This window comes from Chrysochloris asiatica, unplaced genomic scaffold (genome assembly GCF_000296735.1).
Source record: "Chrysochloris asiatica unplaced genomic scaffold, ChrAsi1.0 scaffold00290, whole genome shotgun sequence".
NCBI classification, from domain to species: Eukaryota; Metazoa; Chordata; class Mammalia; order Afrosoricida; family Chrysochloridae; genus Chrysochloris; species Chrysochloris asiatica.
In genome coordinates, this window is record NW_006408808.1 from 780,416 (window position 1) to 797,349 (window position 16,934).

At 41.5% G+C, this 16,934-nt stretch overlaps 1 protein-coding gene across 3 annotated transcripts in view; it reads right to left on the minus strand.

Annotated features, from left to right (window-relative positions):
• Positions 1-16,934, minus strand: part of FOXP1 (forkhead box P1) — a 519,679-nt gene that overhangs the window by 349,560 nt on the left and 153,185 nt on the right. The window contains exon 1 of one of the 3 annotated variants that reach the window (XM_006874621.1): positions 12,635-12,925. The exons of the other annotated variants lie outside the window; for them this stretch is intronic. The gene's annotated coding sequence lies outside the window, so the exon portion shown is untranslated. Of the gene's footprint in view, positions 1-12,634; positions 12,926-16,934 lie in introns of those variants that run through there. 3 annotated transcript variants of the gene reach the window in all.

A 16,934-nucleotide genomic window follows, 5' to 3' on the forward strand; every position in this document is an offset into this window, starting at 1 on the left:
CATAGCGACCCTGTACAGGGTTTCCGAGGGTGTAAATCTTTACGGGAGTAGAAAGCCTCATCTTTCTCCCGCGGAGCGGCTGGTAGTTTCGAACTGCGGACCTTAAGGTTCGCAGCCCAATTCGTAACCACTACGCTACCAGACTCCCTATGAGTTGGAACCAACTCCATGACACCAAACATCAATTCCTTAACTAAATCCTTAACTAAATCCTGAAGGACCAGAGAGGAGGAGAACGTGTACGTTTTTGGAATATAAAAAGGAAAGTGGCCAAGACAACTTTTTAAAGACATATAAACCTGGAATAAAAAAAATATTTAAAAAAAGCAACGCCTTGAAATTACTTTTAGTCTAAACCAAACATCATTCAGTAACAGAGATTTTTGCAACTTTTGTGTAAGTTTGTGTTGTGAACGCTTTCTGACGTTGCAGCTATTATCTGAACTCCTGGCATGGTGCTGTAGGATGGACACTGGACTGTGAACCAAAATGTTGACCATTTAAATCCACAAGCTATTCCATGGAAACCCTATGCAGGGTTGCTGTGAGTTGGAACCAATTCAAAGGCACTTAACAATAACATTAACATATCACCATGGGTACTGGCTTTCACCAGCTTTAACCTTGATACAGTCATTACTTAATCTTTAGTGGTGCAAGCTTACATTCAGACTGTTGAGTGTCAATTTGGGGAGATGGAGTCTCGGAAGAAAGACCTGGTGATTCGTTAGAATAACTAGCCACTGAAAACCCTATAATATGCTGTTCTACTCGGACACACAATGGGGTCAACAGAAGTTAGAAAATATTCAAGAAGAAAGATGGGAAGTGGGGAGAGGAGGGAGAAGGAAGACAGAAGGCAAGAGGGGAAGGAGGAGAAAGAAGGGAAAGAAGGAAGGAAGGTAAGATTTGAACCATCAAACCAAAAGACCAGAGTCATTTTGGACAAGCAGAGTAAATACGTGCCAAATCACTGTCAGGGATCCAATGCCATCAAGTCAATTCCAACTCACAGAAACTCTCAGGACAAAGTTAAACTGTGCCACAGAGTTTCCAAAACCGTCCATCTTTCAAGGAGCAGACTATGCCTCATCTTTCTCCAGAGGAAGAAGAAGGGTTCTGAACTGTTGACCTTGTACTTAGAAGCTCAGAACCTAGCCCACTGCACCCTCACAGCACCACAACTGTCAGGAACAAATACAGCACAACAGAAGGGGACCAAGGATTCCTCACGCTCCATGGCCAGATGCATTTCATCGGGACACTTGAGTTCCCTGCATAGAGACCAAGTGACAGAATGGACAAGCAGAGTATCTTCCAGAGCCTAGCCTTTGTCTTCACGCTTCCAAAAGAAACCACAGTCCTAGGGTTGGCCACAAAGACAGCGCTGCTCATTCGCACTGCAACTGCAAAGCCCATGAAACGTTTTACAGCCCTAAGGTCATCCCCAGAGCAGCTGGTGTGCATCGGTAGAGCAGGGGTAGAGGAGCTCTTCTCCACCGTGTCAACAAAGAAAGGTTTAGAGTGGATGGTTTGAAGGTATTTCCCTCCTCTGTTCTGCCTTGAGCAAAAGCTAGCAAGAACATTATTTCCCCTGTGAACAGGCAGAATCTACTGCAGGCAAACTGGGGGTAAGGTCATTGAAAATGGAAGAAGTATATGGAAAATTTCAGGGAGTAATGATAGCCAGGAGCCAGTGGCCCACACATATAAAATAAACACCCCCAAGCAACACACAGCAATGAAGCCACAGCTTCAAGGCAACCTAGCACCAACGAAGGGTGGGCACATTTCACAATGGTACGATCTTTGCCTGGATTCAGCATTTCTATGGTGTGGCACTGTGGGTTAATGCGTCAGACTGCAAAGCCATTTGAACTGCAAGGTTGGCAGTTCAAACTCACCAGTTGCTCCTTGGAAACCCTATACAGGGTCGCTATGGGTCGGAACCGACTCAATGGCATTTGACAACAATAACATGACCATTTCACAGCTACTATACTGTCCTTTGACAATTACATCTTCTTTAAAACAATTTTTTTTTATTGTGGTTTAGGTAAAAGTTACTTTGTTGTGCTTGGGTTGAGCAACTTAGTTTCACAGTCAACAATGTGTGCACATTTTGTTTTATAACATCTCTTCCATGTAATAGCACACTCTTCATACTTTCTCCCTTAGTTCCCATTTCTCCCATCTTACCTGACCTTTGTGCCTTTACACTTTGTATTCGGGCAAATAGTTGATCCTTGACTTTTAAAGACCAAAAAGTAAAGTGGGATAATACCCCACTTGAATGCCTGCTTTTAATGTTGTTGTTGTTGTTGAGTGCCATCGAATTGGTTCCGATTCAAAGCGATCCTGTATAGGGTTTGAACTACCGATCTTGCAGTTAGCAGTCCAGGAATGATCCTACAGCCTCACAACAGGGCACCCCTGCCTTTAACACATACCATTAAATTGTCCAAGAACTCGTTTCAGTGACGGTTTCTATCTATTCTGGTTTTTAAGAAGTGGTACAGATGTTTAAAGAAACACTTTGAGAAGCTTAGCATCTTTAGGGGTTGGGCCACAGTAAATTTGCAATTAAAATCATGCGTTCCCTCAATCATCTGTATAGCAAATATAATGTGGGGAATGGATGAATCCAATGGATACTTATTATGAATCCTTTAGAAAAATAAAAGTATCTTTTTTATAAAGCAAACACATAACTCCAATTCAGTAACCAACGAACTTTCATGTCTTAGGTTGAAACTTACCTCATTTCTCATTTGCCTATGTAGAGAACAAGCTTGCTTAAGGCAGGGCATCAGCCATGTCTAAAAAGGCATGTATATAATCAATAGTTGTTGTATGATGTGCACTTCATACATTGTATACAGTTTTTGTATGGTGTACATTCCATAGTTTCCTTGCTCCTTAAAAAAAGTTAAAATGTACACACACACATATATTGTTGATGTTATGTGCTGCGGAGTCAGTTCCGACTCATAGTGATCCTATACAGGGTTTCCAAGGCTGTAAAATTTATGGGAGCACAAAGCCTCATCTTTCTCCCGCAGAACAGCTGGTAGTTTCAAGCTGCTGACCATGAGATTAGGAGCCCGATTTGTAACCACTACAATGTATTAGTGCATATGTATGTGTGTATATATATGGAGCTCTGGTAGCGTAGTGGTTACGAATCGGGCAGCAAGCTGCAAGGTCAGTAGTTTGAAAGTATCAGCTGTTCAGCAGGAGAAAGATGAGGCTTTCTGCTCCCGTAAAGATTTACAGCCTTGGAAACCTTGTACAGGGTTGCTGTGAGTCGGAATCAACTCCACGGCACATAACAACATGTGTGTGTATATGTGTATGTATGTGTGTCTGTGTGTGTGTATATGTATATATATATACATATATATATACATATACACACACACACCAACGCTATGCAGTCGATTCTGACTTACAGCAACCCTCTATATAGCATACAGTAGAACTGCTCCTTAGGGTTTCTCAAAGTGTGAATCATTACAGGCACAGATAACCTCATCTTTCTCCTGAAGACCAACCAGTGAGTTTATACCAAACTACCAACCTTTAGGTTAGCAGCCCAATGCTTATCCCACTGCACAACCAGGACTTCGGACTGGGTTTTGGTACCTATATCTTTATGTGTATGCATATGTACACATACACTCATGAGAGGACTTCAAAATGTCTCAGAAAAATTCCAATTTTTCCATAAAATGTGTTTACTTAAGGTAAGATAAACCTGCGTGATAAGGAATATATACTAGCAGAGGATCAAAGAGACATATGCATCCATTTGTCTTAAGGGAAATGTTGTAACAGGAACCTGTGGTACCAAGGTCCTGTGTATCAATTCTTGCACGTGTGTACTAATGTGGCACTGTGGGTTAATGCGCCATACTGCAAAGCCATTTGAACTGCAAGATCAGTGGTTCAAGCTCACCAGCTGCTCTTCAGAAACCCTGTACAGGGTCACTACGGGTTGGAATCGACTCAGCACCACTTAACAACAACAATAACAACAACAACCAGTATTTCAGAAGTCAGGTTAGAGAGCCATCTAGGAACATGCAAGGAATCCTGTCCTCTCCTCTCTGGTGATGTAAGCTAATGGAATCGTTATAGAAATTAACACCGGATTTGCCGGCATCAAGGGCACTAGCTGGTATAGAAATGTGCTTGCAAATACAAGTACTCTGCAACAGTGGGGTATTGCCAACCGGGTTAAGGAGGGCATTCAATGCCTTGGGAAAGCATCTCGGATGGAAGTAAGAAGGTCTAACTACACAGAGAGGCCATTCTAAGTCATTAGCCTATGACAGACTCAAAAAAGTGATACTTGGTCAAGAGGAGAGACGGATCCATCATTAAGATTCTGCCCCGTGTGGCTTTGCAATAAACATAGAGATTATTTTCTTAGCTACTTCTATGTAGAAATTATTTGCAACCTGGGGCTACATCATCAAATATTTCCTGATCTCTGCTGTGGGCCAAGTCCTGTACAGAATACTTTCACTGCAGCTATCTGTTCATTTTTTGGATTAAAACTTTGGGTCAACCCACCTAGTCTAGCAATCAACATGTCTAGAGAGATATATCAACAGTTTCCACTAGAAAGATAATGAGAGTCAAAAATATGAAAATCACATGAAATATTAAATTTTCTAGTAGCCACATTAAAATTTTTGGAGTGAAATTAATTTTTAAATATATACTTTATTTCATATATTTAAACAATTTCATTTTGAACATGCAATGAACATAAAAGTTACTAATGAGATAGACTGCATTCTTTGTTTTTTATTAACTCTTTAAGTTATGGTGGGTATTTTTCAGACACACACACACAGCACATCTTGATTTAGGTTAGTCCACAGTTCAGGGGCTCAGTACTTATATCTGGCTAGTGGCTACAATATAAAACCCAAAACACAAACTCACTGCTATCAAATCCATGAGGACTCACAACAATTCTTAAAACAGAGTAAATCTACTTGATAAGGTTCCTGATGCTACAAATCTTTATGGGAGGAGACAGTCTCATCTTTCTCCCATGAAATGACTAATGGGCTTGAACCAATGACCTGTGGTAAACAGCCCAACATTTTAAAGTATCGCCCTACCAGAACTCCTTAGCTACCGTACAACACAAGTCTAACATCATTTCAAGAGTCTGGGTTGGAATCATCTCTGTAACGTAAGGAAAAAGGATGCTTTAATAAATAGTGTTATCACTTTAAAGAGTCCTTGGGTGATGCAAACGGTTAAATTTCATCTAGTGACTGAAAGGATGGTGGCTAGAACCCACTTACAGGTACCTCAAAAGACAGACCTGGGAGTCTCTTTCCAAAAATTTACAGCCTTGAAAAGTCTAAGGAGCACAGTTCCACTCTGACACACATGAGATTGCCATGAACACATTTCTTGTTGTTTGGTTTGGTTTGGTTTGAAGTTAGTACTTTATATGCCTAGATTCCACAGATAAAATACACAACAAAGATACTTTGCTGGAGAAAGCAGTGTTAGGAAAAGGATGTGTAGACTGTCTTTGAAAATTTCCTACCACTTTCTGTAAAATGGGCTGCAATGTGAATAAATAAAAATATAAGCTATGAATCTATATATGTGTCTGGGGATATATGTAAATATCTCCAGAGCCATCTAGGTATCTATAAATATCACAGCTGGTATTCTTTCTATCATCTGTAAATTACACACACTAAAGAATACCTCAATCAAACAGAAGGAACATAGTATTTCCCTCCCTCTTCTCTCCTTCAAAAATAAGTTAACAAAACAGTCCACTCTGTACACGTGTGTGCTTGTGTGTGCATGTGTGTGTGTGCAGTCAGCGAGCGGAGCACAGTAGTTCACATAACACCAAAAGACTGAGAAGTTAGGAGAAATCTCTTCATTTTTTAGAGCACACATTCAAAACAGAAACCCAGGATATGATACGAAAGGTCCTAAACTATCGGAGGAACCCAACAAGTTTATAAACCTAATAAATCAGTTAGTTCAATAATAAGCTAATGATCTTAGAAGCACAAAACACTCTCAAGCTACACATAAATCTATAAGGAGGATGCAACGATGAATAAGTGAACAAGGATTTTGTGACCACACAGCCTTGGATTTGAATTCCGGCTCCATCATTTACTGTTTGTGTGAATGGAGGCTAGTTGTTATCACCTGAGTGAATACTGGTTTCTCATCAGTAAGTAGTGACAAGTAGCAGCTACCTTACCAGGTCTCTATGAGACTAAAATGTATAAAGTGCTAAGCCTGGTATTTGGACCACTATTATTTCTCAGTCAATGTATGCACAATGCACACACACACACACACACACACCTGTGAAAAACAAAGTCAAGTACAGTGGCCAAGAGCGAGGGGTTGTCCTGACAACTCCACATCTAACAAATGGCGCAACCTGAGGCTGTACCTGATTTGCAGGTGCCACATTTGTAAGATGAGAAAGCAGTACCTACTTTGAAAGGCTTTTTGGTGGGTTCAAAGGCATCACAATGACAGTCCCTCGCCCGTAGTTTTCCCTCAGTAACCACCAGTCGTTATTAACATTCAAGTTCCTGGGCCGTGCAAACGGTTAACAAGCTCTGCCACTAACGGGAAAACTGGCCATTGGAGTCCACCCAGAAACTCCTCAGAAGAACAGGCTGGCAGTCAGTCTACGTCTGACAAATCAGTCACTGAAACTCTATGGAGCACAGTTCCACTCTGATGCACATGTGGTTGCCATGACTGGAAGTCAGCTCAGTGGCAACTTTCTGCTGATTATCATTGTGACAGGTCTTGACCAAGGCCTGCCCCTGGTCAACTGCACTTGCTGAGTGGCTACCACACAAAGGAGAGGCCAGGGGAGGAGTGGGTTGAAGGGGCTGACAATCTCCACATCATCAAACGCGTTTCAAGGTTTTACCTTTAGAGAACATTCTCTTCCTGATTTGCTCATTTGCTGTAGCTTTCAGTTACGAACTATGTTTTGAGCATGGCATGATTGTAAGTGCTGGAAATTTAGATAAACATTCCTTGTCTTCAGAGCGTTTCTATTCTAGCAGTACTTCATCCATTTGCTTACTCACCTGTCTAACTAGGTGATTCCAACACATGGTGACCTTGCGTTTGTCAGAATAGTGCTGTGTTCCATGGAGGTTTGAAATGGCTCTAATTTTCTGGAAGTAAATTGCTAGGCTATTCCTCAGAGGTGTCTCTGGGTCAGAGCTACCTGCCAATGTTTTGGTTAATAACAAAGAGGTTAACCTTTTGTACCATCAGAGCAATCCTATTTACCTGTGAGTAAAGCCATTTTACAGCAGGGATAGATATCTGTTTGATTAGGGGCTTGGTGTCAGGTGAGATACCTGGCAATGCTTAATAAAACATTCCAAAATAAAACTGAGTCACAGTGACCCTATAGGACAGAATTAGAATTACTCTATAGGGTTTCCGAGGTTATAAAATTTCATGGAAGCAGACCTGCCTCATCTTTCTCCCATGGAACAGTTCGTGTGTTTGAACTGCTGACCCTCAGTTAGCAGCCCAACACTTAACTCACTGAGCCAACCCAAGGTTCCTTCTATAATATTACATAAATCTTTTCACCTTTCCCTTGTCTTCCTCAATTCTGAAAACAAACAAATCCACAAGAAAAATACAAAAAGTACTCCCACACGTCACTTAACGAAAACAAAATTCAGTATTATATGAAAATGGTTGGTAACCACATCAGATCACAAAATGGAGGATGATTACATCGTTACATAATTTCCCAAGTCATGTCATTAACTGCTAAATCCTACGAATCACCGCCCAGCCAAGTTAACACAAAACCTTAACCATCAGAGCCAGAATTACCACCATACAAATAGTCCCTACACCTTCCGTACACACCTTTGGCATCTGGTTGCTTGTGAAATTATGTACAGGAAGAAATCTCTTGAAGAGTTATATTCGAAGTTTGAACTGCTTTAAAACAAACACCACAACAGTCTGTCAGCAACAGGATAGCACAACCATAGCTGAATTCAAGAACACCTGGGTGAAATTCACCTTCATTAAGATTTTCAAAGTTAGGCAGAAACTCCAAATTCCACTTGTCCCTGTTGAATATGCCCCGCGTGCACTTGGTCTTGGCAGTTTCAGCCCATTTTGCCTGTCACAATACTAGAAAATGGCAGGCTCCTGTCGGCACACTGCCGGGGGCAGGGACAACAATCCTTTGGCACCCACTTTGGATCAAGAGGTAGAGAACTGGGGGCTGCTTAGAAAGGAAGGCCAAAACTTTTCTGAGTTCCAAGCCAGGAGGATAGACACATTGGATTCCATGTTTTTAACGCTCTTCCACTTGCTGGGGGAAGGTGACTATAAGAGTCAAACAGCATGAACTATTTTTAGGTCTCTGACCCTTTTAGAAACAATCCACTTCAGTCCTCACACCCACTCAACTCCCAGCTCCCGCCTGCCCGCCCGCCACAGGGAGACTCCATCCCTGCTGCTGAATAGCTCAGCTATGCCCTTTGCATTCTGTGGCTTACATGGAACAGCTCTTCACTGGCCAGCAGCTATCAAAAGCTACATGGGTGCTCTTACAACTCAAGGAGGGCACCGGCCACAGCCTGCTGTTCTGAGAAACATCTGTATGCACTGTAGCCTCACACAGCTGGATGACTCGCATGCTTTTTCAACAATCCAGGCAGAGAGGAGGGTGAAAAAAAAGGAAGCTCCTTTCGAAAGCCGCTTTCAGTGACATCTCAGAATTGTTTCAGATGATAGCCACATTTATAGAAGCCCAGATTTGAAGAATTTTAATAAGTAGACTAAATTGAACTTTTAGCTCCAAAAAGAATGGGAAGACGACAAATAAGGGATCCCGTGAAATTCACTGCTGTTAATTGCTACACAATTTGTGACCACACAGTACAGTGGGAATAAAAGCATGTGTAAATAATAGATCCCACATCTGACTTGGCCATTCGTGGTAAGCATTTGGCATCTCAAATTACTTTAACAGGGGCCTGTCATAGCCCATGGAAAGGACACTTGGGTCTCCCCTCCACCCTCTCTAATCCTCCCTTCTTAAAGGGACACTCAGCAAGATAATGAATCCTTTAAATGTTACATCTTCTGTCGGGCATTATTGTGGTGCCGAAACTCTTCACATCAAACAGTCATCAGACCTATATTACAAAGTGGGCTTATAAGAGAGGGACTGAAAAGGAGCTGTGTGAAAAGAAGTGGAAAATTAAAGTTGAAGAAAGGGCTTAATTTACTGGCATGTACAGTATGCAAATGAGATTACTCTCAGCTTAACTGCATCATTTATGTCCATAATAACGGCATCATCATTACAGGGCTCAAATTAAATTACACCATAATTAGCATATCAAAGTGATTGGTTAAAGTTTAAAACAAATACCCAATTTTGTTAATGAACAGCTGTAATTGTCATGTACACTTCAGTGAAAACTCTCTAAACAAATATATGTTTTAGAGGGAGATTTTTTTTCTTTCTTTCTTTCTTTTTTTTTTTTAAAGGCAGACAGGTCTGCCGCAGAAGTAAATTATCTTAAAAAGAATGACACGGACTATTCTATTAATGTTAATATATGCTGATCATTTTCAGGTAATAAAGCATTCTATCAAAACAAGGTTTAGTTTATATTTAGACACCTTCCCAGCTCCTGAAAGTGACAAACCACCAGAAACCTGTTTTCACTTGCTGCGATGGTAACAATGCCAGGGTGACCTGTCTCTAACAAGCAAAGGACATGTTCAATAACATGCTATTTCTAACATCTTCCCCCGCCACCGCTTATTAAAAAGACATCCATGTTCAAATCACACCGAGTCACCGTTGATTTTTCTCTCCATTCCAACCAAAAGAGAGAAGAGTGACAGAGAGTCAGAGAACTTGCAGGATTTATGGGGCACACCGGAATGTTCCTAAGGTGAGGCTTGATAAGATACGAGACAGCCTCCAACTCAATTTTTTCACCTCGATTCCTAGCAACACAGCATTTTCAAACAGGGAGCTGTACCGGGGAAGTTTTTGCTCTTCAATCATGAAAATAAATCAGGAGGTACAAACTAGCTACTTTGTCAGTGTGGGTTGTGGTCGGCACACACACACATTTTATATACAGAACTCTATACGCTAATAATCAACATTGCCTTCAGACCTTTTCTTCTTTTTAATGGTTATAATTATTTTAATATCAGAGGAGTTTCTACTGCAAAAGGTTTGTCAATAATCTCAAGGCTCGTGTGCAAAACAGCTCTATACGATTCTATTTCTTCACACTGAACTACCTTCCCATGTCCTTTCTGAAACATCTTTGAGGATAGCCATCCACTATGACATACAGCAAGGCAAGCCAAAATATATTTTTGTCCAAAAAGGAAAAGAAAGAAAAAAAAAAAAAAAAGCACTTTCAAATATACTTAACAAGCAAATTGAATGTCTTATTAAAATCGTATTATCTAAACAGTGTTCAAAAATTTAAAGAAAGTAGCTTTTCATTTTATTCATCTAGGAATCCATTAAAGCTTAGGCTCTGAAGTAGTATGTAAATTATGTGCCTTTCAAGGTAGAGCTAGGGCAAATTCACTCCATCAACTAATGATGAACCTCATTACGTGCGGGGAGGATTCATAATGAGGAAAGAGCCACCCGCCATTCCATGTTCTAACATAAATCCCTGTAAAATTTGAATATCTCCCCATCTAATTAAAGGCTACTAATTCCAACCATCCCTTCCATGGCCCCAAAGTAAAAATAAACCTCTTTGAAAGCACAGACTACAGCTATATTTCTAGAGCAACACTCTATTCTGTTTGGATTCAGAACCTTCCACTCAGATATGTTTCACGACAAGCATAATTAGCAGCTTTCTCAGATACAAACTTTGGGGTTGTTCGAGCCCATTTTGGTTAAATGCAGTGAATTTCTGTTTTCCAGAGAGCTTCACCTTGACCGTGCTACAGTGCATGCACAGAGATGATCCGCAGCCAAGAAACCAACAGGAATGTGTGAGCGTGGTAATAATGTAAAATAAAATTCTTAGCACTCAAGTTCCATACGCAAGCTGAGATGTTCAGATAATGCCAAGCACTGTGGCATGAACCAGAGATTGCATTTGGACAGGGATGTATTCCAATATGCTTGGGAAAGACTTACTTGATCCTGGAACAAACTGCTCACTTTTAATGTGGTTTGAACTAATGAACAAGTACAACCCATTCTCTTACCAGCCAAACAACTATTCCCTCTTCTAATCACCGACTTTGAGGTTTTTTTTCTTAACTGAAAAACTATAGGGCGCAAACACAACATTGCCAAACATATTTATTATGATTAATAGCCTGTAATATCCCTCACTAAGGCTTAATTTATTCAGGCTTTCAATTATGAATCTGCACCATTTTATTCCAATTCCCCATTCAGGTGGAGATACATTTCTTTTGGTCTTTACTCTTTCTATTGCATTGCAGTCCAGCAAGGCACAATTAGTTGACAACAGCAAACCTCTACCTCGACTCCAACAGAGCACCAACAGATTGTACAAAATGAGAGAACCAAATAATTGAGAAATTAAGTGAAGGCGTCCTGGGAATTAAAGCAATTAGACCAAAGGTGGGGGGGGGGGGCGGGAAGAGTACATATGCCAGTCACCCAAATACTAACACCTGAATAGTAACATTTGACAGAAAAACACAGAAATAAAAATTAAAATTACCAGTCTGCACCCTTTATTTAATTTTGATAAACTGAATGTTGGGTCTGACCAGAAAAGTGTATCTGCTGTCATAAATCCAAGCATTAGCAAATGTCTGAAGCCCACTTGGGTAATGAATTGTACTCATCAAGTTAAGTTACATCAGAGTAGAATCTCAGGACCTAATGAGTCCATTCTATAAAAGATGCTGCCGCTTCTTTAGTTGCATAAAAATAAACTCCACTACGTAACAGCTGCCACAGTGCCTGCTCTCTCATCCCTGGGCTCCAGGCAGGGCTCCCCCACCCCACCCCCACCCCTTTTAGGTCAGCCACTCATGCATTAGAAAGACATCCCTCCCAAAATAACTCGGCCCGCCCGGAAGAGCCCCCCCCCCCCAACACACACACACTGAAAGCACCGAGTTGAACACCCTACCTTTGTTCTGGAGTTGCAGATAATAACAGGCAAGTCTCAAGACCATGCGAATTTGGAAATGATCAGAAGAGTTGAAGAAGAAAAATAAAACCCAAAAAAGCAGCAGAAGAAGAAGAAAAAAAGAAAAGCAAGTAAGAGAAGACGAGCTGGAAGAAACAACGGGAAAAGCGTTCTAATCAAACTGTTGTGTTGCCAAAGGTCCGGAGGTGTTTTCAGCAGTGTTTATTCCAGTGAGTGAGTACACATCTCCGTTCCATCTCATCCACAACTGGTGGCACCCCCACCCCACCCCAACAAATCCATGCATGACAATTAAAAGCAACTGCACCTCTCCGTTTGGGAGGGGGACCACGGAAAGACCTCTGCAATATTTCTTTACAATGTCTGTATCACTGATGAGCATTAGTTTGAGTGACAAAGGTCCCAGGCTAAATCAACATTCTTACCTTAATGTTTCTAGTAAAAGACTCCAGGAAACATAACTCATGAGACATGTATGCAAAGATATGTCTCAAGGAATTAATCCAGAGCCCTCAGATGAAGTGAAGGAGAAAACAAGAGAAAAAGCAGTCGCTTACATTTCCAAAGAAATGTAGTTCAGCCTGGGCAGCTATGGTTTGAAAACAGGTTTGCATATACAGAGCTCAAAGGAAGAAGCCAGAGTTCTGTAGGATTTATTTGACACTTATTTTCCGGGTAGCCTTTTGTGGAGTTGTACCATTTGTTTCTTATTGTCTGAGAAGCAGTTAGGAGCTTTCTCCCCGAGGGGGCCTCCCAACCCCTAGGCTTGTCTTCTTTTGACAGGGAGGTAACCATATTAGGATGTGTATAGTAAAGTAAACAATAACATAGTTGCAATGAAATGGAATTTTTTTCCCCCTAGCTAATGGTGTTGGGGTCAGTTCTGTCTTTTTAGCCATTCCCACTAATTTTGTTTCCTTGTTCAAACCGGCCCTCCTCCTCTTTTTTGTTTTTTCTTCTTTTTTGAGTGTTAGCTGTTTCCAAATATCTAACTGTAAATTTGCTGAGAATGTTTGCAATGTAAGAAAAAGCTTTTAACATCCAAATAAAAATCTTGCCAGTTTAATCATTAAAAAGGATGTGAATTTTCAAACTCTTGCAGATATCCAAGCTTTCTTCTCTTACTCCCTACCCACCCCCACCCCCGTCTTTCCCTGAAGGTTAAAATTACTTGGTCATTTAAAATTACCTTCTAAATAAATCAGATTTTTAAAGAAAAAAACCATTACCTTAATAAAAATTCAACATTCACATACTGTGGCTCTGAGTGAGGAGATTAACTGTTCATGTGCCTGAAAATTTATTACCAGAATCTCTAGTAGGGTTACTTTTTCCCACCACCCCTATTCCTCTATCCCCCACTGCAAAGAAAAAGAAAAGTACAAAACACCGCTATGAAATCATATTTAAGAATTAGTTAATAAAACAAGGAGGAGTTCCCAGGGCATTACATATTTAAGAAAAGTTCTGCAGCAGCCCCCAGGACGATACAAAAGTCACTCTGCTAAGTCCAGTATTTCCCACCCACAAAGTATCCCCTCAAAGGTTAGGACAGGCTGAGCATCTGATGGGGGCCACAGGGAGAGTGGATATGCAGAGAGTCAAGCATCTACACACTCTGGCCCCAACACAGAGCAGCCTTCCATGTCTTCATCCCCTATTTAAGAGCGATGGCTGCTCTTGAAAGCAGTTTCCCAGTGAGATCTGCCAAAAGGAGGGTGTTTAAATAGCAGCCACCTGCCTCAGCAGCCAGTCCTCAGAGTGCAAGGAAGGGAGGAGAGAGAGAGAGAGAGAGAGGCACATTCTGCTGCTGCCTGAAAGAATCCACGAAACCATCCCTGGACTAGGCACAGAAGCAAAACATGTGGAGTGAACAAGAGGGTGCAAGCAGGGGGAAAAAAATGATACGTGCAATTAAGAATGAAGCCAAGCTTATTTAGCGAATAAAATGCACGTGGCCAAAGGAAAACTTCCCGAGATCAGAAAAACAGTTCCTTCCTGGCCCAGCCTCTCAACTGCCTAGGTTCTTATCACATTCATGTCATCTAGAAACCCAAACCCCCTGCAACTCATGTTTTATTAAAACATGTTTAGCATTCTTCTTAAAGATAGGTTTTAACCCTAAATACCCATGAAATTAAATCTCCTACGCCACTTATCTGCACTGCTGGGCAAAAACTAAAGTTGAGCTAAACCGAGAGATAGCAAAATCAATAAATCACCCGAAACAAGTAGCAGTTCAAAAGTTCAAAGATATGATGACCAGTTCAGTGTGTCTTAGCACTCACCCAATAATAACTCGCCTCCGTCACTCCTCACAGTATAGACAATTTCATGGCATCATTTTCATTAGCCTGTCTCATGGAAAATTGCTAGCTATTTATGTATATGCTAAAATAAATTAGCCATTTCATCTAGCAGTGTGATTCTTATAAAAATACATTAACACAATACTCGATTTTCCAGTCGGAGTAAATAAATAAATCAATAAATTCAATACAGGGTGATTCTTTTACTGCACTGCTACAGCTCTCAGCATAAGTGTTTTTATTGGGTTTATTTGTTTCAATAAAAATTTAAATGGGCCTGAGATCTCAGTGCTAGCATCTTAAAAAAAAAAATCTATCCAACATTTGGGAAATACTGTGGAGAACACTCAAACTTCTAATTTTATTCAGGAATCATTTTCATTGTAATTATTATTCTGCAATCCAATGCTGATGGGAAATTTTGCAAAGGGAAGGGGGTAATTTTGCCAGGTGTGACTTGACTCTTGTGGCGTCCGCATGCTGCAGACCCAAGTGTGAGGGTGAGGCTTCTGAGAGCTCAGTCCTTACTGGAGCTGCGACCTTCTGGCTTGCACACATCTCTTCCTTGGGCAGGGAAAAGTGGATGTGGAACAAGACCCAGATGGCCTCTTCAGTCACACCTTACAGAACGCCATTGATTGTGGCTCAGAGAAGGCCATTGACTCCAACCTCTGGGGGAAAGACCGAGGTATCAGGATGACAGGAAAGAAGAGAGAGGTGTGCTAATGCTGTAAATAAAAGCAGACATGGGGACTGAGGGCTGCTCAGGAGGTGAAATCCAGATACCGCTGGCCATGACATTTCCCCACTGACCAGCACAGTGAAAATCAGTGGGGTAGAGGGTAGAGGGTAGCTGCAGTTACAGTGTGCTCAACTTCCACTCTCCTCTTCCTACGATGATACTAGTCTGTTTTCTTCTTAGGGGCAACCACCCTTCTGCAGTCTTGATTCCTGTGAACCAAACCTGTATGATTCACCAATTGGCTCCAGGGGGTGGAGACATAATGCCAGGTCTGACCAATCAGTGTCGACCTCTTTGCTGGCTACACTGATTGGCTGATGGATGGTCATACCCTAAGCCAGAAGAATGAATTCAACCACTAGATTTCTGTGGTATCTCATGGGAGAGAAAGAGCTCCCTTCTCATAGCCATGGCTAGAGTTTTAAGAACATGGATTAGGTTTTGCCACAAGAAAAAGAGCACTGCAAGGAGGAGTCCAGAACCCAGCCACACTTAGTGGAGCACATGAGAGGGACATTTTCTTGACCACACTGTTGGAAGACAGTCCTTCTGTTAGACTTTTCAATCAAATGAGCCAGTTAAATCCCCTATTAGCTTCGCTGAGTTAGAGTTGGGTTGGGGTTCTTTGCAGCCATTAGACACAGTAAGGGTGGTGGCAGTGTAGCAGGTATGCGTCAGGCTGCTAATCTCAAGGTCAGAAACAATAGAGGAACTCCAAATTCTGTTCTGCTGGCTCCATGGAGTAATGGTGAGCACTATGGTCTCTCTGAAAGGAGCTCTGGTAGCGTAGTGGTTACGAATTGGGCTGTGAACCTCAAGGTCAGCAGTTCGAAACTACCAGCGGATCCGCGGGAGAAAGATGAGGTGGTCTGCTCCCGTAAAGATTTACAGCCTCGGAAACCCTGTTTAGGCTCACTATGAGTCGGAACCAACTCCACGGTACATAACAACATGGTCTCTGAATCCTTTATTCCAAATCCATTAAGTGTTCTATATGTACCTTGTTGTTGTTGTTGTTGTTATGTGCCTTACAGTCGGTTCCGACTCATAGTGACCCTGCACAGGGTTTCTGAGGCTGTAAATCTTTACGGGAGCAGAAAGCCTCATCTTTCTCCCGCGGAACTGCTGGTAGTTTCGAACTGCTGACCTTGTGGTTTGCAGCCTGATTCGTAACCACTAAGCTACCAGAGCTCCTTATATGTACCTTAGAACTCTGAAGTCAATATTAACCTTATGAGAAAGTTAGCCGATTAAAAATATGCAACAAATTCCCCTAACGCTCAAAACCTACAGAAACTCACGTAACTTACGCCATTATAGTCACCAGCCATTTATGTTTGCTGCTAATTGAAAAAGTTAGAAGAGTAAGTCAGGATCCCCAGAGATAGAAATTAGTAAGATCCCAAAGACTTACTAAAATTCTGTGGCTCTGGCATGGGTTGGGAATGGGATTTATGGTGCAAAGGGTTTCTCTTATGTGGCCTTCCTTTCTGACCTTGGATTTGCAATTCTCCCAAAATTATTGGTCAGACCACAATCTGTGAAATGATCAGTCTGTTTGCGATCTACCCCAGTGACTTGTAAGGACTGATCAGTTTGTTATCGACCTAAGACTCTTGCAGGGATTGGTCAACTTGCTATCTACCTAAGAGGCTTGCAGGGATTGGTCAACTT